At 47.0% G+C, this 24,100-nt stretch overlaps 1 protein-coding gene across 4 annotated transcripts in view; it reads right to left on the reverse strand.

The window, feature by feature from the left end:
- arhgap5 (Rho GTPase activating protein 5) overlaps positions 1 to 14,295 on the reverse strand; it is a 44,582-nt gene extending 30,287 nt beyond the window's left edge. For all 4 annotated transcript variants that reach the window (XR_009768484.1, XM_061675403.1, XM_061675406.1 and 1 more), the window contains exon 1: positions 13,983 to 14,295. The gene's annotated coding sequence lies outside the window, so the exon portion shown is untranslated. The remainder of the gene's footprint in view (positions 1 to 13,982) is intronic.
- Between the last annotated feature and the right edge of the window lie 9,805 nt (positions 14,296 to 24,100).

The raw sequence follows: 24,100 nt of genomic DNA on the forward strand, positions 1-24,100 counted from the left end.
CAAAATCACACCAGAGCAGTGCATGCGACTAGTTTCTCCATACAGAGGCATCTTGAACCTGTCATTGCAAACAAAGGCTTTTGTACCAATTATTAAATCAATACCAGTTTCAATACTTTTTCCCTGTGTCAGCTCACATTGTTACACACAACTTAATTTATGATCTTATTTGTTCTACTTTCTTTGTATGTATGGATTACTTGGGTTGTTCCCAACATCTGGTGAAATTTCATGTCAATGGCACCTTTGGAATATATTTAGAGAGAAAAATGGTGACGTGTTAAATACTGTATTTTGCTAGGTCGCCTTAAAATTGGAAATCGGATTTTTGTACAAAAAACAAAAAATAACCGACTGTTTTATTGTAAGGTTATATCGGCCAATTCGAAGTACAGTGGACTCCCGCATAGTTGCGGTTTAGCATTTGAGAAATTCACTTATTTGCAGTTTTCTGGGGGGAACCTACTGTCCCCCCCCGATTTTCACAGAAACCCCCGCTTCTTTGCAGGAGTCAGTTTTTCCCCGATCCTCTGCTTATTCAGGTTTTTTTCCAACGGCAATTATAATGAGTGTCAATTATTTACTGATTTTTGATATTTGTGGTCCTGTACGGTCCCCATCACCACTGTACACACGAGTAAGTCAACAGATGATGATGTTAAAAGAAACTCCAAAATAACACTTCTTTAGTTTGCAAAGGAAATGTATAATAAGGGAAAAGGGGAATTCACAATTCCAGTCGTATCCACAATGTAAACAACCAATTACTGATATCAAAAATGTGGAAAATCTAAAAATAGTAGACTACAAACTGGAAAAAAAATGTTTCAGCCTTTGAAGCGTGACAAAGGCTTATTAGAAGGCAAAGAGAGTGACTCGCCCTCGTCAACGTCACTTTGCTTTTTCCCCCGTGCGGCGAAAAAGACGCGCTTTGGAGGCAGATAAAAATGGCCGGCAAGTGCGGCCCTTTGACAGCCACTGACCTGAAAAGATTTGCTTGGCTGTGACAGTCAAACAGAGAAACCAAAAGCGAGCGCAGATCTGTTCTCATGCTGCCGGAACGTTTCAGCAACAAATCTTCACGCTACGCAAAATGAGATTATTTGCATCCCTCAAGGTCCGGCGGGAGCCGAGGCGTCCGCGACACGGCGGGAGGCGCGTGATTGACGAGCGCATCCCTTTTGCAGCGTTTTGCACCCGCATGCCAATCAAACTGCGCGAGCAAACAAAGTACATCTGCGCGCAAATTCAGTGCACTGAGAAGGAAACAAGCCTTCCACAGGGGAGGAGGCTCGGCTTTCGCGCCAACGGGAGCGCGCAGGACTGCCTGATATGGCCGTAAAATCCCGGAAATAAAGTCTCAAAAAATATCCTCTCCATTTGGCACAGCAAAGAAAAGTGTTGCTCACAACCCTGCCAACTTTGAATGATCAAATACAACAAGTATATAAAATGAGGCTTGAAAAGGGTGAAAAATCACAGCGTTTTCTCTGCTTTCAGATGCGCTGCACGGAATGCCTTGAAACCTCGCCCCGCTCAATTGTCACCTATCAATCTTCTACAAGCTGGGAAATGCCTGCTACGTGGTTGAACGTCTTCCTTATGCCTACACGTGACTACTTGTTGAAACTGTGAAAATATATGCGCTTAAAGCCGCCGGTGGCTGCAATATATCCCACCGGGACGTCGCGGGGCTTTTCTACGCCGTGACAATAAAGCACTCTAAAGCGGCCAGGCCAGCACAAAGCCCCAGTCCCAAATCCGTCGGAAGAAAAAGTGGGGACACTCTTTGAAGTCACCACACTGCTCCGCATTGGTTAAATCCACGTCACATGGTTTATGGACGCCATGTTGGTTTTTATTCCCACAATCGGCTTGCGCTAGCCTCGGACAATTTTCGGTCTTTTGAAGTGGATTTTTGTCACAATGTTTGCTTGCGTCTTGCATCATTACTTTAAAATTCTGTTTCAAAAATGATATTCTTGGAATGTGGGGGTGCTCACCAACACACGCCCCCGCCCCCCCCCCCCCTCCACTTTTAATGGCCTTGGTAAAAATGTAAACGTATATTGTCTTAATGGGAGCAAAACGAACTGGCCATGATGATGATCTCAGATTAACATCAAAAATATAAATTGAGTGCTTTCTGTGGAAAATATCCCTGACATAGGACCAGTTTTGGAAATAGTCAATTATTTTATTTTCCAATTATATTTCATTTATAATGGGTGATCAGGGATTGGGCGTACAATTTTGAGGTCCAATAATTAGCTAATCAATTATCTTATTACTTCACAATTATTTTGATCAACAATGAATTACTATATAGAGCCACTGTTGAACTTAAAAATTCTCCAAATCCTCGAAATTTCAGCTTCTCATCAGGAAATATTGTCAGACTTCCGCAGTCCTCCATGAAAGCAGACTGATTAGTTTTTTGTTTCATTTGCAAACATCTGCTTTTACTTTGGAAAACAATGATCAACATTTGGCCCATTTTCAGACATGTTACGGACCATAACAGTAAATGAATCAGAATTTGTTTGTACATTTTCTGCACTGTCAATTTGAAATCATGTCCTGTTTTTAAAGGGATATACATTTAAAATGTTTATTATCTGATTCATTGATGAATAAAAAAAAATTAAAAATCGACAGATTAATCAATTATTCAAACAATCTTTTGTTGCAGCTACTTTTGCATTTAGTTTTTTTATTGTACTTATTTGTTTATTCAATTTTATATTGTTTTCCACTTACAATGGGTGATAAAAATGAAAATAGTGAGCTCCTCAGCAACCTGCAGCGACGGTGCCCGGTGTTTAGTCACGTGACGTGCAGCGCGGCTGACGCCGGATGACATCACGGGGCAAACAGTCCGGCAGGTCCGGCGGGTTTGCAAAGCAAACCGTGCGGCGCCACAACGGCCGTTACTTCTCGTAATGGCGATCGTCGCTGCCTGACAGCTGGTTCACCCGCTACAAGCGCACGACACCGTTTGCACACGTCCTGCCCCTCAATGAAGACGAGTATTTGTTTCGTTCCTTCCATGGGCGTGTTGTTGACTTTGGCCTGACTCAGCCGCTAGCGTGTGCATACACGTCGCCAATGAATTTTCTGGTGAAGCGACGCGTCCAAACGGGCCAGTTAGGAGCGCAGTAGTGAGCAAAAATGCCAACTGTCGAACCAACGAGAAAATGACGAACGCTATTGTTTCTGGGCCGATATTCCGGCGTGACATTCCTCCAGTCCGCAATGTTTGAGCCAGTCGCTCACCCCTATCCAAACATCTGTTTCACATCTCGGGCGAGGAGGCCCGATCCGTGCTGCTATTCCCGCCCGCATCTTAAAATGTACGTCGACGCAGACGAGCCCGGAGGAGCTCGGGCCTGCGAAGGCCTCGTAAAGGCGTACTCGGCGACAACACGAGCGCGCTGTCTGCACAATCTTTACAATTTGGAAGGACACGCGTCTACATGGCGATTGATCTTTCTGGATCTCGAACGGGTTTTACACGAATCGGTGGGGTCTTCAATTGTCAATCAATCAGCGAATCAGAATTTTCAGACTCAAATCAGAAGAAACATCATACGCAGGGTTCCCCCACATTTATTTGTGGCTGGCCTCCACAATTAAATTTTGGCCACCGTGAACAGATTTTGTCTGTACTGAGATTTTGCGTCTGCGAATGATCCATACCACCAATTTGCTTTCTGATACGATACTGAAAATACAGACCCTCAAATGACCGACGTATCTTAAGTATCGATATTCAATTTTGCGAATCGATCCGGTATCGGCGCCATCGACAATTCAGACGGTGTCGATCCTTCGGCAGGCCAGTGACGGAGTCTCGTCACAGCACACTCGGTGCTGCTTTGGTTTGTGTGTGTGTGTATTTTCACTTGGATACGCAACTCCATGCTGGGCAAAGCCTACGTACAGTCGTCAGGATCTTCATACTGCCACGGGACTGAAAAACCCGCAAATTTAAGTTCTTCGTTAAAATCTTTTTGAAAAACTTCCAACAAAAGTATTGAGTTGTAATTAGCCAAATCTGGACAAAGCGGATAGAAAAGTGGCTCCAACACAAGTAGCTGTCAGAGGGGCGTTTTCTGGACACTCGGGTGACAAAAGCGAGGTTCAAATGAAATTGACACTTTGATACTAAGTCCATGCTAGAGAGTCACTCTATGGAGGTCGAAATAGACAAAATACGGGACCTTTAAGCGATTGTATTTTTTGATATAAATATTTGAATTTATTATAAGCTATCCGGTAAGTGTTCATTTCACTTTGCAATGCGGCCAGCCGCCGTATACCCTCCACCACAAATAGACCCCCGTCCTGTGGGAAACACCGATACTACTCACTTCATTCTGACAAGAGCTGCAACTACTGCCACGCCGCATTTATTACAAAAAAGAAAACAAAATACTTCACCATTTTTAGCCTGTGATTAAGGCCGACGCCATTTTGATTTGCACAATTCGGTCTCGGTGGCCGCAGTGGGGACGGCGACGACGTCCACAAAACTCCACCGAGAGTAGGACCTCCACGGAATTGGGTGCAAAACCAAACCGAGTTCTACCTTTGGCCGCGGATCCTGGTTTAAGTAAGACGTTTTAAACAAAGAAGAAAACCTTTTGTAGGGAGAAGCGGCAGCCAAAAGGTGCCCGCGTACTCCCGTTCTGGTTCTATAGATAGTTTTCAAATAATCACTTTGGATTTTTCATTTTTTTGGACAATTACATGATTTTATTTCGGAAGGGGTTTCCCGAGTGGCAGATGAAAAGACAAGGTCGAAGAGATACGTCGAGAAATAATTAAGTTCCACTGTTGAAGACTCTAAACTGCTCATAGGTATGTATGCATGTGTTTGTCTGTGTCTGCCCTGCGATTGGCTGGCAACCAGTTCAGGGTGTACCCCCCTGCCTGCCCGCAGTTAGCTGGGATTGACTCCAGCATACCCTCGCGCGGGTGTGGCTAAGCGGTGTAGAAAATGGATGGATGGATGTTTCACTCTAATTTGAAGACGATTTTTGGACCAGATTTTTTCCTCGGCGAGATCCCATAAAAAGGATACCCAAACATGACATATTGTTTTGCTGCTCCATGCTTGTTAAAAAAGTCTATTATTAAAGTGACATCCTTCATCATTTCCATTAGTCCGTCTTTAGCATTTTGCATTATAATCAGGGGTGCGCATCACCAGAGGTTGTTGTTCGGTGCTGGTTTTTTTCCTGAACCGCCAACCTCACTGGCACTGGTGATTCTAGGATTTATTCCTATGACTATCAATGACAGCCGTGCGTTATTAACAGATGTAGCCTATAGCAATGTCATGAAGTGTTCTTTAGATGTATTGATATTGTATAACTTAATACAACCCTTACCTAATTAAATAGATCTAACTAAATAAATGTGATCTGGAAAAGGGTTTCTGGTTGGAACATACTGCAACCTCCAATAATTGTTACTTTCAGAAGCTTCTCATGACACTCAAATGGATTTACAATAGGATGTATTAGCCCTAATGTTGCCAAAGGCAGAGTTTTAGGTACAGAAATAGAATACAGGTCATTTTAATGTGTTGGTACCTTTGCAATAAAAGAGCGAACAGGGCTGTCTAAAAGTGACACACTTCTGAATATTATTGTTTACCTTTGTTCATATTTACAGATCTTTACAATTTCCACAACAGCATAGAGTCTCCTGTTTCTGAGTGGCAAATTGAGAGACATTTTTTTTCCCCCCATAAAGAGAACTTTTGCCCTCATAGATTGAATATTTTGTATTCCTAAGCTGCTCCCGCAGCTGTCTGTCATCGTTGTTCTTGGGTGCAGATACTAACATCTTTCTCTGGAGGCACTAGATAAAACATCCATAACTCCGTTTTGTGCTCAACTTACTGCACGTTTGAATTTGCCTTCCAATCTCCGAGCGTCGTAGAGTTTTGTCGTTTGCCTGAACATACGGAATTGAATCATTGAACACATTTGTTCCTTTCTCAGTGCAGTTGAGCTCAGCTGCGAGATTGCGCCCCACGGGAAGCTCCCCCGCAAACTGCGCAAGCCCACCTTGGAGAAATCATGTCTTGCCATTGGTTCATTTGTTCTCCCTCACAGGAGCGCTAGCTGTTTTTTACAGGGCAGCGCTATGAGGCCGGGGCGAGTGGGAAACAGTATTATGGTAGTGTACCGTCCTGTTTGGAACGGGTGCGTCTGCAGAATAAACAAGCCCGCCTGTTCTCTCGCTTCTCTCAGGCAACATCGTCTACCGCACGGTTTAAAGGTCCCGTATTTTGTCTATTTCGACCCCCATAGAGTGACTCTCTAGCACGGACTTAGTATCAAAGTGTCAATTTCATTTGAACCTTGCTTTTGTCATCCGAGTGTCCAGAAAACACCGGCTCGGGAGCGCAGAGGTAGGCGGAGATCTTCGCTAGCGACGTCCATAACTTCGAGAAATTCCAATGAGCTGATTTCAGGGAAGAAAAATGTCTGTGAATCAGGAATGCGTGGACCGTTTGAATTCCTATTTCACATGTTTACTGAGGCACCACTGAGACTATAATACATCCCAAATCCTAGAAAAAGTTGGTTTGGTCAAATATGGCACCTTTGAAAATTAAAATTTCCCCCAAAAAATCGTTTTTTAAATGTTTGGTGTGCAAATGCGCAGTGACAATTAAATTGAGAGCGCAGTTAATATTTTCAGTGCGCATATCCACACCAAGTAGATCCATCTAACCAAGTAGACTTTGGTGAGATGAAATTGTACGATTTGGTTGAAACATTTGGTGGTTTAAGTATACAATGTTTATTCATCTTTTATTTTATGTGTCAGTTTTACAGTCAACTTCAACTGGGAGTGACAAACAGTTTGATGCAATTTGGAGAACAGGCGTAGGGAAAAAAAGTGTCTTTTGATAAGTGTGAGTGTGTTTTAATGAGTTTAAATGTGCTTCGAGCATGTGGGAAGGATAAAGCTAAGTATATAAAAATAAAAGTTTTAAATGGTCTAATTTTCTTCTGTCGCAGGCGGGTCAGGAGTGTTTCCCGGCGACAAAGAGGGTTCACGGTGTAAAACACACACAAACTTCAGAGTCGAGAAGGATGTGTGTGAATTAGCTTCATGATCATCATATTGCTTGCATGGATTAAGGTATCCCTTGGCGGGCAGCTTCTAGAAAGGACCAAATGCCGTTAAGCCCCCAACACGTCGCCAAGAACGGAAAAGCTTGTCAAGTCAAAGCCGCTAGATTAGCATAAACATATCGTCTTTCTTCAAGCGAACTTACCGAGCGGTCGTCCGACAGGGGAAGAAGAGTCAAAACGAGCCGCACGGCTTCTGACTCACCATCGTGGCGTTTTTCCCACGAGGGGACCCCCACAGGAAGCGTCAAACGAAACACTCGAAACATTCCAACACTCGAGCGCTTCTCGGGAAGCGACGGATCAGCAGGTTTTTAGATTTACCATTGGATCAATTTGTTACAGTTATGACATAAATCATAATGTCAATAGCCTTTTGTAAACTTTGGTTCATTTCCTCTTCTAGTTTGTTCAAAAAAAAAAAAAAAAAAATTCCAAGCTAAGCAAATTGCATCACAACAAACCAGATGACTTTGTTCTCTTCTTTGATTGGTCACAAGAATGTAAACAGGAAGAAGGGTGGGTACACAGACTAGTTAGCGATCTTAACCCTTGGGTCAAATTGACCTGTTTGAAAAAAATATGGACGAACCCTGCTATGATATTTCTGGACGATGACATGTGGAGAGGGCTTTGGAGCTGGCATGGCTGCTTTAGAGCGCCTCGTTGTCGGCTGTGAGTGCACGCAGGTCACGCAGAGAAAAACTGCAAGGGATTGTTTTGTTTTTTTTAAGTCAGATTTGACAGCCAATGTGTGGCTGGTGCTTCTGCTTCAAAGCACCTCGCGGTTGCGGCATAGAAAAGCCCCACAACGACCCGGTCGAATGCATTTAGGCCACCTGAGGCATTAAGCAGACATATTTTCACGGCTCAAACGTGCAGTTATGTGTAGGCACAAGAAATATCCAAGACCAAATTTGATTGGGGGGGGAGTCCTCTGTCCACCATTGACTTCAAATGAATGCCGTACGATGATCTCGTTTGCTGGCCGGCATAAGAAGACTTCTTCACTTACTGTGTGCCAGACAAGCAAGTAAGACCAGGCAAGGGAAGGAATTGGTGTTTTTTGTTACCATTTTTCCATTTGCTTGTTTTAAGTTGTGGCTTCGAGGTGCTTTTCAAAATAATGTTTCAGGGTAGCACTTTCCCATGGGCTCACCACATGCGGCCATAAGGGTAGGTGCAGTGCGAGCTGGGCTGTGGCCGAAGGCGGGGACCTTGGCGATTCGATCCCCGGCTACAGAAGCTGGCTCTAGGGACGTGGAATGTCACCTCTCTGGCAGGGAAGGAGACCGAGCTGGTGTGTGAGGTCGAGAAGTTCCGACTAGATATAGTCGGACTCGCCTCCACACACAGCTTGGGCTCTGGTACCAGTCCTCTCGAGAGGGGTTGGACTCTCTTCCAATCTGGAGTTGCCCACGGTGAGAGCAGGTGTGGGTATAGCAGGTGTGGGTATACTTATTGCCCCCCCGGCTCGGCGCCCGTACGTTGGGGTTCACCCCGGTGGGCGGGAGGGTAGCCTCCCTCCGCCTTCGGGTGGGGGGACGGGTCCTGACTGTTGTTTGTGCCTATGCGCCAAACAGCACTTCACCCACCCTTTTTGGAGTCCTTGGAGGCGTTGCTGGAGAGCGCTCCCGCTGGGGACTCCATCGTTCTGCTGGGGGACTTCAATGCTCACGTGGGCAATGACAGCGAGACCTGGAAGGGCGTGTTTGAGACGAACGGCCCCCCTGATCAGAACCCGAGCTGTGTTCTGTTATTGGACTTCTGTGCTCATCACGAACACCATGTTCAAGCATAAGGGTGTCCATACGTGCACTTGGCACCAGGACCCCCTAGGTCACAGTTCGACGATCGACTTTGTGGTCGTGTCATCGGACTTGCGGCCGCATGTCTTGGACACTCGGATGAAGAGAGGGTCGAAGCTGTCAACCGATCACCACGTAGTGGTGACTTGGCGCCGATGGTGGGGGAAGATGCCACTCCGACGTGGCAAGCCCGAACGTATTGTGAGGGTCTGCTGGCAACGTCTGGCAGAATCCCCTGTCAGAAGGAGTTTCAACTCCCACCTCCGGCAGAACTTCACCCACGTCTCGGGGAAGGCGGGGGACATTGTTGACATGTTCCGCGCCTCCATTGCTGAGGTGGCCGACCGGAGCTGTGGCCGAAGGCCGTAAGGTGGTCGGTGCCTGTCGTGGTGGGGACAGTGCCTCTGGATTGGCAGACTGGGGTGGTGGTCCCCCTTTTTAAGAAGGGGGACCGGAGGGTATGTTCCAACTATAGGGGGATCACACTCTTCAGCCTCCCTGGTAAGCACGCTGGAGAGACTACGTCTTTCAACTGGCCTGGGAACGCCTTGGGATCCCCCCAGAGGAGCTGGAGGAGGTGGCTGGGAAGATGGAAGTCTGGGCGTCCCTGCTAAAGCTACTGCCCCCGCGACCCGACCTCGGATAAGTGCAAGACAATGGATGGATGGATGGATGGGTAGCAATGTGTCAGGCCAGTAGACCGGGCCAGTACAAACTTCCAAAATAATGATGATGAAATCGACACATTCTTCCTTTTACCCCAAATATTTTGAGTTTTATCTCTTAAATCGATCAAGCCATCTTACTGCACCGCGCACATTTTAAAGAGTATGAAATAAATTGTCGAACATTGAACATTAGCCCAACCCCGCAGCTTTCCGTGTTTGTTATCGGGGAACGTTTATTGCACGCTATTCTGCGCCTAACGCGACTAAATACGATGCAGAGCCACGAAGTCGGGCATTCGCCTCCATGGCAACAAATAAGATACTCTTGTGATAAGTATCGTTATCACCGAGAGAGGACGAGGAGTAATTAACAGGGGAAGACGGAGTACCCATGCTAATTGTTAAGCTATCACGACATGACGTCGCAAAACAACCAAAATAAGGGATTTGGTGATATAGTACAGTTGACACGTAGGACTGGCTAGAAGCGCTTTAAGTGTCTGGAGAGAAAATACTTAAATACACAATAACACTAGACAGCCACACAGATACCGGAAGCAGAAATGAACTAGTATGTTACCGCTATTCCACTAGGTCACTTGACAAAATGGGCCAATAAGTTTAAAAGCACATTAATGTGTTGATAACCTTCCGCTCAATGGGGAAATTTGCAGGGTTTCAGCAGCAATAGTGGATAGAGCAAATATTAATATTAAAAGAACACACAAGAGAAGAGATTTAGCTGCAAATGTGTCCGCCATTACAAGGTTGACGCAATAAATGCATTCAAAATAATTATTGAAGCCATTATTTATTAAAGACTACGATGCCATGGTAAAGTTCATCACATAACCGAAAAAAATACAGAAATACGGAGAAATTGTTCCGGAAGTGACTTTTTATAGGTCGGCAGCTCTGCCGTCCTAAATGCAATCTGACTAATAATTTCTTTGGGTGTTTCAGCTTTCGGTTTTCAACCTTGACTTCCTCATTTTCAGTTTTAGTCAATCGTTTTCATTCCCGTGCATTACTACTTGAAATACTTTTAAACCTATCAACACCCAATGAAACATATGTAGACACTTTTTTCAAGTGCTCCTTGGCGCTTGTTCTCACGATACATTTATTTTTAGCTTAGTTCCCCAAATAAAAAAATAAAAACGTAAAGCGCTGTTAGTAGAATGGGTCCAAAGTCCAACAATAACAGTTGGAGAGCTTCTCTGGCTACTCCTCTCGCTGCATATCTCACAGCAGAACTCAGTGCTGCCTGGCAACTTGTGGCACAACACGGTACTACAGCCGATGCCACGCAACTCCAAATTCAGACTTGCCGGATTTTGCAAAAAGTCATACAAAACGATGGCTTCAAAAAGTGCAATATGGCGCTGCAAGTATTAGCTTAGCTTCTTTCGAGAAGTATGCTGAACGATCTTCTTTAGCGAATTGAATAAGCCAATTATGACAATAGACAGCAGAAAGGATCTCACGTCTCGTTTGACGCGAGGCACCATGGTTGGGCTTCAACAACTTCAAGCTATGACACATTTTGATTCTTGTATATTTGCAGCAAGCATCAGAAGCTGATACAAGAACCCCAAGACTCGACCTCGCCGCCTCTCGAGCCGATCTGAACGCGATAAGAGCCGACGACACGCGTCACGCTCGACTCGGCGCTCTCGGACCGCCGCTCGTGCGAGTTGAACATTCGCGTTGCGACACGCCGGCACCGTCGTCGTTGACCTTCTGAAACGGCGCTTGTCAAACGGGTTTCCTCCGACTTTGTAGTTATTCATAATTATTTGCAATCAATTGTTCGCACATCATTTTTTATTTAAGCGCGTATGGGGACTACCAATACAAGTTCTTCTAATAAAACAGTGACTCCTCCCTACCTTGGCTTTGGGCCAAGTAAATGCTCTGATATGATTGTGACGTCATATAAATCTTACATCCCCAAAAAACAATTAAGTATATTTTTTTAAAAGATAGGGGATATTACAGAAATAACATTTTTATTTTTCAATATTTTTTCAAATCTAGTCCTAGTTTTAGAGTATAAAGGCCTCCTATTCAAAATAAAAAGTGTGATATTAAGAGAATAAATCTGTATTGTTTAAACTCTTCCCTTGTTAATTCTTTACATGAATTCACTGCCATTGACGGCTTTAGAAGTCAAATATCCATGTTAACTGGGAAGGCTGGCAGTGAATGAGTTAAGATCTGACTATAATGATTTTATCTTGGGAAAAATACGACTTTTTTCTTGTAAAATTTAACTTTTTATCATAACAAAATACATCCCTCTCGTTGGGTTCATTTTTTTTAAGATTGCAAAATTCTTATTCTCATGATTTTAAAAAAGAAGCTACAAATCGGCATTTACTATCACAACTTTTTTTTTGAGACTACACTCCTAGTTTTTAGAAAATAAAGGACTCTTATCCAGAATAATTGGTAAAATATTAAGAGAAGAATGTGTGTTTTTAAATTACCATATTAAAATATGACTATTCTTTTGTTAAACCTTGACCTTAATATTATGACTGTCTTTGTAGAAATATGACTAATCTCACAAGATTACATTTTTTTCATCCCAATAAACTCCATCTTCGTTTCATGTAAAAGATTACAACTTTTTTTTCTTGAAAAAAAGTTGACTTCATTAACAAAAAAATAATAATAATAATCTTTGAAAAAAAATCAATCTGATTTTGTTGTCATAACTTGCCATCTTTTTTTTCTGGAAAACAGACAAGTTTTGCATTCCTGCGACATTTAGGGTTACTCGCGGAAGTTGTGTTTAATTGGGGTCGGATTATGAGTTCTTGCCAAATTTTCCAAAGGTTTGCAAAAACATTTGGGGCCCGCCGCACTTCGGTCATCGCGCGTGTCCAGCGTTCCGAGGATGACCCGCTCCACTGCACTCATCGGTGACCCCTAACCCGAGGGTCAAAGACAGCCGGGTTTAGCCGGTCGCCGTGGAGACGAGATGGCGACGCCTATCCGATCGAGACGATTGGCTTTTGCAGCTGCTCAAATAGACGAAGACGTGTGTGGGAAACGCAGGGTTATTTCTTCCTCAAAATACCACCCGAGCGTTTGCTTCTATGCCTCTTATGTTGAGCTCCAAACTAAATATTCCCGTCCCCTGCAGGGAGATTATGTTTTTCAACCTTTATCATCTGCTCCTGTGGGACTGATCTGCTTGACATCAAATCGCCCTCAGAGAGACCCATGCAATATGTTGGCTTTAATGAGGACAGCAATTTACAGCAAAGAAAACATTGTCAACTTGTCCTTTAAAACCCACAAAGGATCAAGTAGTTAAGATATATTTTGACTTCATATTTCTTTCCATGGTGAAAGTGGCCCGTTGTAGGGTTCTCGCAACTAATTGCATCCCAAAAAAAAAACATGACATACATGAATGTTCTTTTCTAGTTACGGCGGCCAGTCAATCACAGGGCGCAAATGGAGACCGAGGCGTTGACATTGAAGTTCATCAGCTCATCATTATTTTCTGCCGTTTGTGTGTTTAGCAAGCTTTCCGGTGATACCAGCCTTTCGAAAATAGAACAAAGATGAAGAAAGTTATGAACGTTTGAAACAATAAGGTTACAAAATTGGTGCATTTTCACTCGTTCTCAACCATCCTAACTTTCCAAATGCGTCATGGGAAAATGAGTCTTATTTCCCCGGAATTGACTTTCAAAGATCGATCTGATTTGCCAGTGTCGTGTAAATCAACGAATCTTTGAAATTTGACACACCTACCCCGAAAGAGTACTGGCGTTGACACCGTTTCAACTTTACAGGCGACAAAGAAATGCTCCACAAAGCAAACAGCGGGCGCAAAATGGCAAATAGTTGAAAGGTCGTCGGTGTGAGACGTTCGGAGCCACTTCGGGGAGTCGCTCAACTCGAGCCGCCGGTAATGCGTCAAAGCCCCGCGGACGGGCTTTCGTGTCCTCGCACTTCTGCTGCTTTCCAAGCACACAAATGTCGCTTTGGGCCGGACGGAAGACGGGAGCGAGGGGGCATCTTGACTTCTTTACCGACGCGCTGGCTAGCCGCTAGCCTCGTTATCTTAGCCGTGCGAGCCCGCGGGGGAAGCCCGTTCGGCTGCTTTATCCGCAGCTCGGGCGCCGCCGACCGACGGACGGACGCCTTTTGAGCCGCTCTCGTCTCGGTTCTGTTCGAGCTACCGGTCCGGACGGCTCGCTTAATCCTAAACCGCGGAGAAGCGAGGCGAGGCTAGGGTAGGGTAGGCTAGGCTAGGCTAGGCTAGGCGAGCTAAAAACGCCTTAATCCCGGGCAGGCAGCCCGGAGACATTCCCGTCCGTACCCACCTAGGAAGAACAACAACATGGTCGCTCCCAACGTCCACGCAGAAAGATACGAAGCGTCCCCGCGTTCAAAAGGCTGGGGGGGGGGAAACAACGGAATTCCAAAAATAAAATACTAATACTCCGCGTGAACGTCCTCAATCCAGTCAATCCTCGTCCGGCGATCTCCTCGGCTCGCTAGCTCGCTCGCTCGCTCGGCTGTGTTGTGCTGGGGAGGAACTGAGGAGAAACTCGCTCAGGAATGAGACGACGACAGAGGAAGGAAGGAGGAATGTGCGCGTCACTGAGACCGCCTCTGCGCAGTAATGGCGACGTGCGCGATCTCTCTCTCTCTCACGCACACGCACGCAGTTTGAGCGCAGGACTATAGGAATGACTATAAAAAGAAACATAACGCTTTTTTCCTGACTAACTGACATAAAATCAGACGGAACCTTTCCTGTTTTCGGTCAATTAGGATTACCAAAATGATTTCTATTTGCTAAATGGAAGACTAGCAAAAGAAGGATTTTCAAATAAAATAGACGTTGCCAATGGTCATTGCACTGGACTATTGCAATATTAGTCATTCGAACTGCTCGAGGACTCTGCATTTTTTTGCACAATTGTCAAAAAAAAAAATATATATATATATATATATATATATATATATATATATATATATGTACCGGCATTACCAGACTAGCAACCCTTCATTGCTCAGTGACTGTTTTTGTTTCGTTTTGTTTTTGTCAATGTCTTTCTGTCTCAAAATTGTTCTCTGTCAATTGGCCGTCTGTTGTCGTCCTCGAGCGGCTCCAATTACCGGAGACAAATTCCTTGTGTGTTTTTTGGACATAATTGGCAAATAAAGAGGATTCTGATTCTGATTCTGACTTACATGTTCTCCCCGTGCCTGCGTGGCTTTGCTCCCACCTCCCAGAAAACGCATGCTAGGTCAGGCTCGAAATCGCCCGTAGGTGCGAATGGTTGTTTGCGATTTCCGGGTCAAAGGCCCAAAGTCAGCGGGGACCGTCGTCGGCAGACAATGACCCGGCGGTGCTAATGTTCCCAGCCGCGGCGTGACTGCGTGCGCGCGTCGTACACGACGGGAGAATCGGCTCAGGCGGAGCAAATGATTAGCAACGCAAATCGAAAATGAAATGATGATGAAGAATCAGATTCAGAATGATCTTTATTTGCCAAGTATGTCCAAAAAGTAAGTATGTCAAATCATATCATGAGTTTGTGATGTAACTATAGATCATAGGCTTCCTGTTTGAGCGGGATACGATTGTAACGATAATATTGACATCTTTTTTGTGTATCATGTCAAGAATCATCTTCACTGGTAGGAATGTTTGATGCGGCAAAATCCTCCAAACACAAACAAAACTGCCCCTCGCTGACTTCCTGTCATCTAATTATGTTTGGGACTCCCCCCGGAAAGCGTTTAAATATGTCCAATGCGCCTGCATTTCAAAGAGGCAAATTTGCTCATCGGGGAATGAAAGGATGGGCCGCTTTCCTGTATAATCATTTCGCAGAAAGAAGACTTCATACAGATACATACGTCATAATCGTCAGAATACAAAATGATCGGTGTTATAAATGGGAGCATATTCATGAATGGACGGCGCAGGGTCGAGTACACTTTCCTTCCTAAATGGAGCGGCGGGTGTCGCTGGCGTGCGCAACCTGTGGCCTTCTTCTTTCTCTCGCTGACCGTCAACAACACACGTCACTGAAAGTCACAAACCAAAAACTGGAGGATAGTTGAAGGCGGGCACATCATCAGGCGCGCACACACACAATGCAGTGACATCCAACACAACAATCGCGCCGTTGCAAATGGGTTCATTTTTGTCATCGCAGGTTTTCATTTGTCAAACAAAGCAACATCAAAGCAAATCCCAAAATACATAGACTGCAAACTGTACAATGTGACAGAACACATGACGCGACATCATAGTACGTGGCGAACAACGGTTGGACAGCAGCCCTCGCTAACTTTTGAAACGGCCATATTGGGACGAACGAGGGGACTTTTACTATTTGTCGTTCGAGGCAGAAAATTCGACACTGAGCGGAGGCCCCGGATCGGCCGGGCTCTCGCTTCACACTCGGCTGCGAACCGCTCCAGTGAGAGTTGGAGATCACGGCTTGATGAACCCAACAGAACCACATCATCTGCAAAAAGCAGAGTTTCAATACTGAGGCCACCAAAGCGGACCCCCTCTACGCCTCGGCTGCGCCTAGAAATTCTGTCCATAAAAGTTAGGAACAGAATCGGCGACAAAGGGCAGCCTTGGCGGAGTCCAACCCTCACCGGGAACGAGTCCGACTTACTGCCGGATATGCGGACCGAACTCCGACTCCGGTCGTACAGGGACCGAACGGCCCGTATCAGGGGGTTCGGTACCCCGTACTCCCGAAGCACCCTCCACAGGACCCCCGAGGGACACGGTCGAACGCCTTCTCCAAGTCCACAAAACACATGTAGACCGGTCGGGCGAACTCCCACGCACCCTCGAGGACCCTGCCGAGGGTGTAGGGCTGATCCGCTGTTCCACGGCCAGGACGAAAACCACACGGCTCCTCCTGAATCTGAGATTCGACTTCCCGACGGACCCTCCTCTCCGGCACCCCTGAATAGACCTTACCAGGGAGGCTGAGGAGTGTGATCCCCCTGTACTTGGAACACACCCTCCGGTCCCCCTTCTTAAAAAGGTTGACCACCACCCCGGTCTGCCAATCCAGAGGCACCGTCCCCGATGTCCATGCGATGTTGCAGAGGCGTGTCAACCGGGACGGCCCCACAACATCCAGAGCCTTGAGGAACTCCGGGCGAATCCCGCCCACCCCCGGGGCCCTGCCACCGAGGAGTTTTTTAACGACCTCGGTGACCTCAAACCCGGAGATAGGAGAGCCCGCCTCAGAGAACCCAGACTCTGCTTCCTCATGGGAAGACGTGTCGGTGGAATTGAGGAGGTCTTCGAAGTATTCTCCCCACCGACTCACAACGTCCCGAGTGGAGGTCAGCGGCGCCCCGTCCCCACGTCGGACCGGCATCTTCCCCCACCATCGGAGCCGACTCACCACCAGGTGGTGATCGGTCGACGGCTCCGCCCCTCTCTTCACCCGAGTGTCCGAGACATGCGGCCGCAGGTCCGATGACACGACCTCAAAGTTGATTGTGGAACTGCGACCTAGGGGGTCCTGGTGCCAAGTGCACGTGTGGACAACCTTATGCTTGAACACGGTGTTCGTTATGGACAATCCGTGACGAGCACAGAAGTCCAATCACAGAACACCGCTCGGGTTCTGCTCGGGGGGGGCCGTTCCTCCCAATCACGCCCTTCCAGGTCTCACTGTCATCGCCCACGTGAGCATTGAAGTCCCCCAGCAGAACGATGGCGTCCCCAGCGGGAACGCTTCTCCAGCACCCCCTCCATGGACTCCAAAAAGGGTGGGTACTCTGAAGTGGTGTTTGGCGCATAGGCACAAACAACAGTCAGGACCCGTCCCCCCGCCCGAAGGCGGAGGGAGGCTACCCTCTCGTCCACCGGGGTGAACCACACCGTACGGGCCCCGAGCCGGGGGGCAATAAGTATACCCGCAGCCGCTCGGCGCCTCTCACCGTGGGCGACTCCAGAGCGGAAGAGAGTCCGACCCCTCTCGAGAGGACCGGTCCCAGAGCCCGAGCCGCGCGTGGAGGCGAGTCCGACGGTATCTAGTCGGAACTTCTCGACCTCACACACCAGCTCGGGCTCCTTCCCTGCCAGAGAGGTGACGATCCACGTCGCCAGAGCCGGCTTCTGTTGACGGGGATCGGATCGCCAAGGTCCCCGCCTTAGGCCAACCCCCGGCTCGCACTGCACCCGACCCCGGTAGCCCCTCCCACGGGAAGGGGGACCCACGTTGCCGGGCCTGGCTCCAGTGGGGGGCCCCAGTGACCCGCGTCCGGGCAAGGGAAAACCAAGTCGATTGTTTGTCGTCATCGTAAGGGGTCTTCGGTGCTCAAAAATCCAATCAAAGTGTCTTTTCTGCTCCTTTAGCAAGCGCACAACGTCTCATCATGTGCTGAGTGTTATCCATTTGGGAAAGGAATTCTTCCAGGCGGCGAGCGTGATGGCAAGATGACATCTGCTGAGGACAAACGCAAACTCACAACAAACAACATCAGGCTCAAGGACACGCACGTACGAAGCCTCGCACGTCAATCGATCCAACTCCTCAAAGTGCTTTACGTGAATTCAAATCACAGGGACAACTGGAATGTCTGAAGAACAGCGTACGTATGATCGTTCATTCATGAAGTCTCTTCCTCTCCTGCATCAGACTCCACCCCAGTGTCACATTGTAGTGCTCATCACGAGCATGGTTATTATTCATGTTTCTTTGGTTTTCATACTGCGGGTGTCCTGTCTTTTCTTGTTTATTTTTCTCTCCGTCCTCTCCTTTTTTCTTTTCTGTCGCTACCCTCTCAAACCTCGTTCCGACCCACCCGAAATGTTCAATAAATAGCCAGCACGCAAAGTACCACCGTGGCAGTGCATCAAAATCCGCCGTTGCGCCGGAAAACTGTTTGGCCGTAAAAGGGCGACGGGTCCTCCGTTCCGCCTGAGCGAGCGGCCGAACGGGACGGTTGAAAAAAAGAAAATCAGAATGCTAATTATCGTTATATCCTCATCGGTCCCGAAGGCCTCGCCGACGGGCTGTGCGTGCGTGTGGCTCGTGCGCGTGAGGAGGCGGTCCAAGAGCCCGGAAGGGTCTGGAGAAGCCGTCGGTTCGTCCATCCATCCGTTTTCTTTACCGCTCGTCCTCACGCGGGTCACGGGCGTGCCGGAGCCTATCCCGGCTATCTTCGGGCGAGAGGGGGGGTACGCCGTGAACCGGTCGCCAGCCAATCGCAGGGCACATAGAAACAAACAACCTTTCGCAGGCACATTCGCACCTACGGGCCATTTCGAGTCTTCGACCGACGTAGCACGCATGTTTCTGGGATGTGGGAGGAAAGCGGAGCACCCGCAGAAAAGCCACGCAGGCACGGGGAGAACATGCAAACTCCACGCAGGCGGGGACGGATTTGAACCCGCAACCTCAGAACTGTGAGGCACATGTGCTAACCAGTCGGCCAGCGTGCCGCCGCCGCCGTCGGTTCATTCGAGTCAAAATGGGAACATTGGGAATATCATTCCAACGGACGTTTTTACAGGCGAGCCAGTCGACAGCAGGACGGTTAACCCTTCGACGTCATTCGACAATGTTGAAAATGAAGGCCAGTGAGCTGATGTCACCAAAATAAATACAAATAATAAAGGCTTTTTACCTTTGTTCGCCCACTGATCTGCCTGAATGTTGATTTTTTCGAACCTCTTTTTTGAAGGTTAATAATAACTTCAATGTGTTCTCTGTTTTCAGTAGTTTGTTTGCTTGTGTATATGCGCATGCGTCGGTATCGACATTTACTGTGTATACAAGCCTGTGTATTTGCATATTCACACGCTTTGAAAACCAAACAAACTTTCCTTTCCTCTGTGGCAATAAAAGATATCTTGGAAAAAAAAACAACTCGGTTGCATATGACATCTTTTAGGGACGCAACAACGGTGGGGAGACGTCCACGAACATCGGTCGCACGCAACTGAAACGTGATAAACCGATGTCATTTTCCTCTCCTCGAAAAGTCATCGAAACAAATATTTTTTCACTTTTTATGGATCCAAGTGACCTGCTGCACTTTTAATCACACAAAAAAAGAGTCGTTTTTAAAAAAAAGGCCACACGCCGCAAACGCTCTCAGGAATCAGACTCAAGAGTTCTGGACCTATGTCGCCACGGCAACCGTGAGCCACGTTTGAAATGGAGCCCCAGGCCACACACACACACACACGCACACACACACACACACACACACACACACACGGGAGGACAAAAGGAACGGCGGCATGCTCGTTGCGATGCATGATGGGAAACGACACGAGCCGCGGGTCGGAATCGATTTCCCCCATCGATTCACTTCAGCGTTCGACTCGATTGAACAAGCACATTGGAAAAAAGTACCTGGACATCTGCATTTCAAGGGGTGTGTCTTTGTACTGCACACTTTTGTCTTTGGTGTTGTACATTTGTTCAAATGTGTGCGTATGCGTTTTGTCCCGTACATGCGTGTGTGTTGGTGTTGCTGTGGTGACAAACAACATGAGAAGGAAAAAAAAGGCTTTCTGATGCAGCTGTGTGTGTCATCAAGAGACACACGCACACACGCACACAGCAGCAACCAGATTTTGTCCTAGTTTGGATTTTTTTAAAGCACTTGGATAAAGTTTTGGTCTCACCCGAATGAATAAAACATGCGAGCGTGTTAATTATTGATCTCGTTTGGCGCAAGGTTGACGGCAGCGAAACCATTCAAACGGGACAACTTTACGCAATCCTCACACGTAAACGCACACATAGCGACATCAGAAACAAAATATTTGTTCTGTTTTACATCATTTCAAGCGATCAGCTCGACATGGTCGCGCGTGTGCGTGCGTGTGTGTGGCACGTTCACGCATTTCCCAGCTGTAGTCAAGTCTTCCAGGAAAGGTGCATGCTGGGAAATGAGTCAGGCGACATGACTGAGCAGTCGCACGCATTGTCTTCTGGTGTCCCTCAGGGAGCCTGCTGCACTGAAAAAAAGAAACACTGCATAACTAAGTGATAAAAGTAATCCATCACATTTAAAATTGTAGCTTTGATTCAATGAAAATGATTCAATGAGTGCATCCTGAAAATGGAATCTAAAATTCTATTTCATGTTAAACCATGTTTGAAAGTTGGAACAAACATTAGCAGTGTTAGCCATAACGTTAGCGCCCGCTAATTTAGCTTAGTTGAGTGCTCATACACGCTCACACACTCATACAAGCATCACACGAGGCGCAGGCTTTGACCGCTGTTATTTATTTATACGTTTTATTGCGTCTTCATCTAAAGACAGATACAAGTTCAGCACATCAATGATAATCTCACCAAAATGGATTCATTTTTCTAACCAATGTCACTGTCGCTCCTTCCGTCCAAGTGGGCATCCATTTTGTGTACCGCTTCTCCTCATGCGGGTCGCGGGCGTGCCGGAGCCTATCCCGGCTCTCTTCGGGCGGGAGGCGGGGTACGCCCCGAACCGATCGCCAGCCAATCGCAGGGCACATACAAACAAACAACCATTGGCGCTCACATTCACACCTTCAGGTAATTTAGTCTTCAATCAACCTCAGATGCATGTTTTTGGGATGTGGGAGGAAAGCGGAGCGCCCGGAGAAAAGCCACGCAGGCACGGGGAGAACATGCAAACTTCACACAGGCCAGGCCGGATTTGAACCCGCAACCTCACAACCGTGAGGCAGATGTGCTAAACGGTCGATATACCCGCAAATCACATTCATGTCCAGAAAATCCTTTGGTTAACATGAAATATTTCACTTCGGTCCCAAGAATCAGAATCAGAATCCTCTTTATTTGCCAAGTACGTCGAAAAAACACACAAGGAATTTGTCTCCGGGAGTTGGAGCCGCTCGAGGACGACAGCAGACGGTCAATTGACAGAGAACGCTTTGGAGACAGAAAGACATTGACAAAAAAAAATAGTCACTGAGCAATAAAGGGTTAATAGTTATCTGGTAGCGGCACGGTGGAGAACTGGTTAGAGCGTCAGCCTCACAGTTCTGAGGACCCGGGTTCAATCCCTGGCCCCGCCTGTGTGGAGTTTGCATGTTCTCCCCGTGCCTGCGCGGGTTTTCTCCGGGCGCTCCGGTTTCCTCCCACATCCCAAAAACAAGCGTGCGAGGTTCATTGAAGACTCTAAATTGCCCGTAGGCGTGAATGTGAGTGCAAATGGTTGTTTGTTTGTATGTGCCCTGCGATTGGCTGGCAACCAGTTCAGGATGTACCCCGCTTCCTGCCCGATGACAGCTGGGATAGGCTGCAGCACGCCCGCGACCCGAGTGAGGAGAAGCGGCTCAGAAAATGGATGGATGGATGGATGGATGGATAGTTATCTGGTAATGCCGGTATTTATTTTTTTTTTGACAATTGTGCAAAAAGATGCAGAGTCCTCTAGCACTTAGAGCAGTTGGAATGACTAATATTGCAATAGTCCGGTGCAATGAGCATTGTGCAAAGGGCGCCGAGACTTCAAGCGAGTAGTACGATCATCTGGGACAATGTTGATTGTGCAAATGTTGCAGATACTCCTCAATCAGTGTGCAAATGGAGCAGATGCTACTCTGGCATGAGTGGCCGGTATCGGTCAACGACACATATGCAAATCGTGCGGCGTGGCGAGACAACTACAGTGAGTGCACGAGTAATACATAATTGGCCCCACAGAAATGTGACAACCAACTCAAGTCAAAAAGACAAAAAAATTGCCAGCATGTTGCAATGGAATTGTAGGTTAGCTGTTTAAGAAGTTGATGGCAAGAGGGAAGAAGCTGTCGGAATGTCTACTAGTTCTAGTTTGCATTGATCGGTAGCGCCTACCCGAGGGAAGGAACCGGAAGAGCCGGTGACCGGGATGCGGAGGGTCCGAGAGGATTTTGCACGCTCTTGTCTTAGTTCTGGCAGCGTGCAAGTCCTCAAGGGAGGGTAGGGGGGTACCGACAATTAATTTCTTTAGTCAGCTGGTTTCTAGCTGGATTATACAGGGCCCTGTATAACCCCGCTCTGATGTGCGTCCTCCTTAGCTTGGCGAAGCTGCTTAAGTTTGGCAGTGAACCACGGCTTGTTGCTGTTGAATGTGCGAAATGACTTTGTTGGCACACAAACCTCTTCACAGAAACTGATATAGGATGTGACAGTGTCCGTCTATTCCTCCAGGCTGCCAGCTGAATTTTCAACGACACTCCAGTCTGTGCCGTCTAAACAGTTTTGAAGTTCCATCTTGGCTTCATTGGTCCACTTTTTCACTGTTTCCACTGTAAGGCTTCGCACATTTAAGTTCTTTCCTGTACGTCGGTATCAAGTGAATGAAAATGAAGCAGTGATCAGACGAGCCCAGGGCGGCACGAAGTTTGTCACGGTATGCGTTTTTAGCGTAGTGTAGCAAAATGTCTAAAATGTTATTTTCCCTGGTAGGACAGTCGATGTGCTGCTTGTATTTAGGGTGTTCGTGGTTGAGTTTATATATCATAAAGTTAAAAATAATAATAATTAAATCACAAAATGTTCAGCAATTTGAATTAAAAATTGATCAATTAAACAAATGACAGCTTGTTTCAAAGTGTTTTCAGTGTGTGAACATATTTGTTCTTCTTTGATCTGAACTTGTGCTTTTCCTCCAGCATTCCAAAATAGGTGCTAGCATGTTAGCACCATTGAACGGCAACAAAGTGAGCAGTTCGTCATTGACCAGCGACCACGGCAACAAAGTGAGCAGTTCGTCATTGACCAGCGACCAGTCCAGGATATTCCCGCCTCTCCCCAGGCAGCAAATCAACAACGCGCAAAAATTGGCGGTGGAAACCCGTGACGTCATCCATGCATTTTCCCCCTCCTATTTCACAACTGGTCAAGAAACTCACTCAGCTCCCTCTGCCGTTTCCCGATGTAACTGCAGCCTCAAGCGAAACTCACGACGTTCGCCAACTTGGATTCTTCCGTGCATCCATTTTCCATCCTGGCGCCCATCCCAGCTGACTTCGGGCGACACCCTCAACCGGTCGCCAGCCAATCGCAGGGCACACAGAAACAAACCATTCGCACTCCCGTTCTCACTTTCGCAGTCTTCCATTAGAATCTGCGTCATCTTTATTTGCCGAGTATGTCTAAAACACACACAAGGGATTTGCCTGCAGTCGTCGGAGGCGCTCGAGCGCAACAGCAGACATCAAAACATCCAAACACATCACGGAGCAATGAAAGGTTACCAGTAATGCCGATTTTTTGGGGGGATGTGGGAGGAAACAGAAGTACCCGGAGAAAAGCCACGCAGGCACGGAGAGAACGTGCAAAGTCCACACAGGTGAGGCCGGATTTGAACCCGCAACCTCATAATTGTGAGGCAGATGTGCTCACCCGACTTTCACCATGTCGCCAACGTGTATTCTTTGTCCCCCCCCCCCCCCCCCCCCCCCCCCAAAAAAAAAAAAAAATCT

The sequence above is a fragment of the Phycodurus eques genome, chromosome 4 (assembly GCF_024500275.1).
Source record: "Phycodurus eques isolate BA_2022a chromosome 4, UOR_Pequ_1.1, whole genome shotgun sequence".
Classification (NCBI taxonomy): Eukaryota; Metazoa; Chordata; class Actinopteri; order Syngnathiformes; family Syngnathidae; genus Phycodurus; species Phycodurus eques.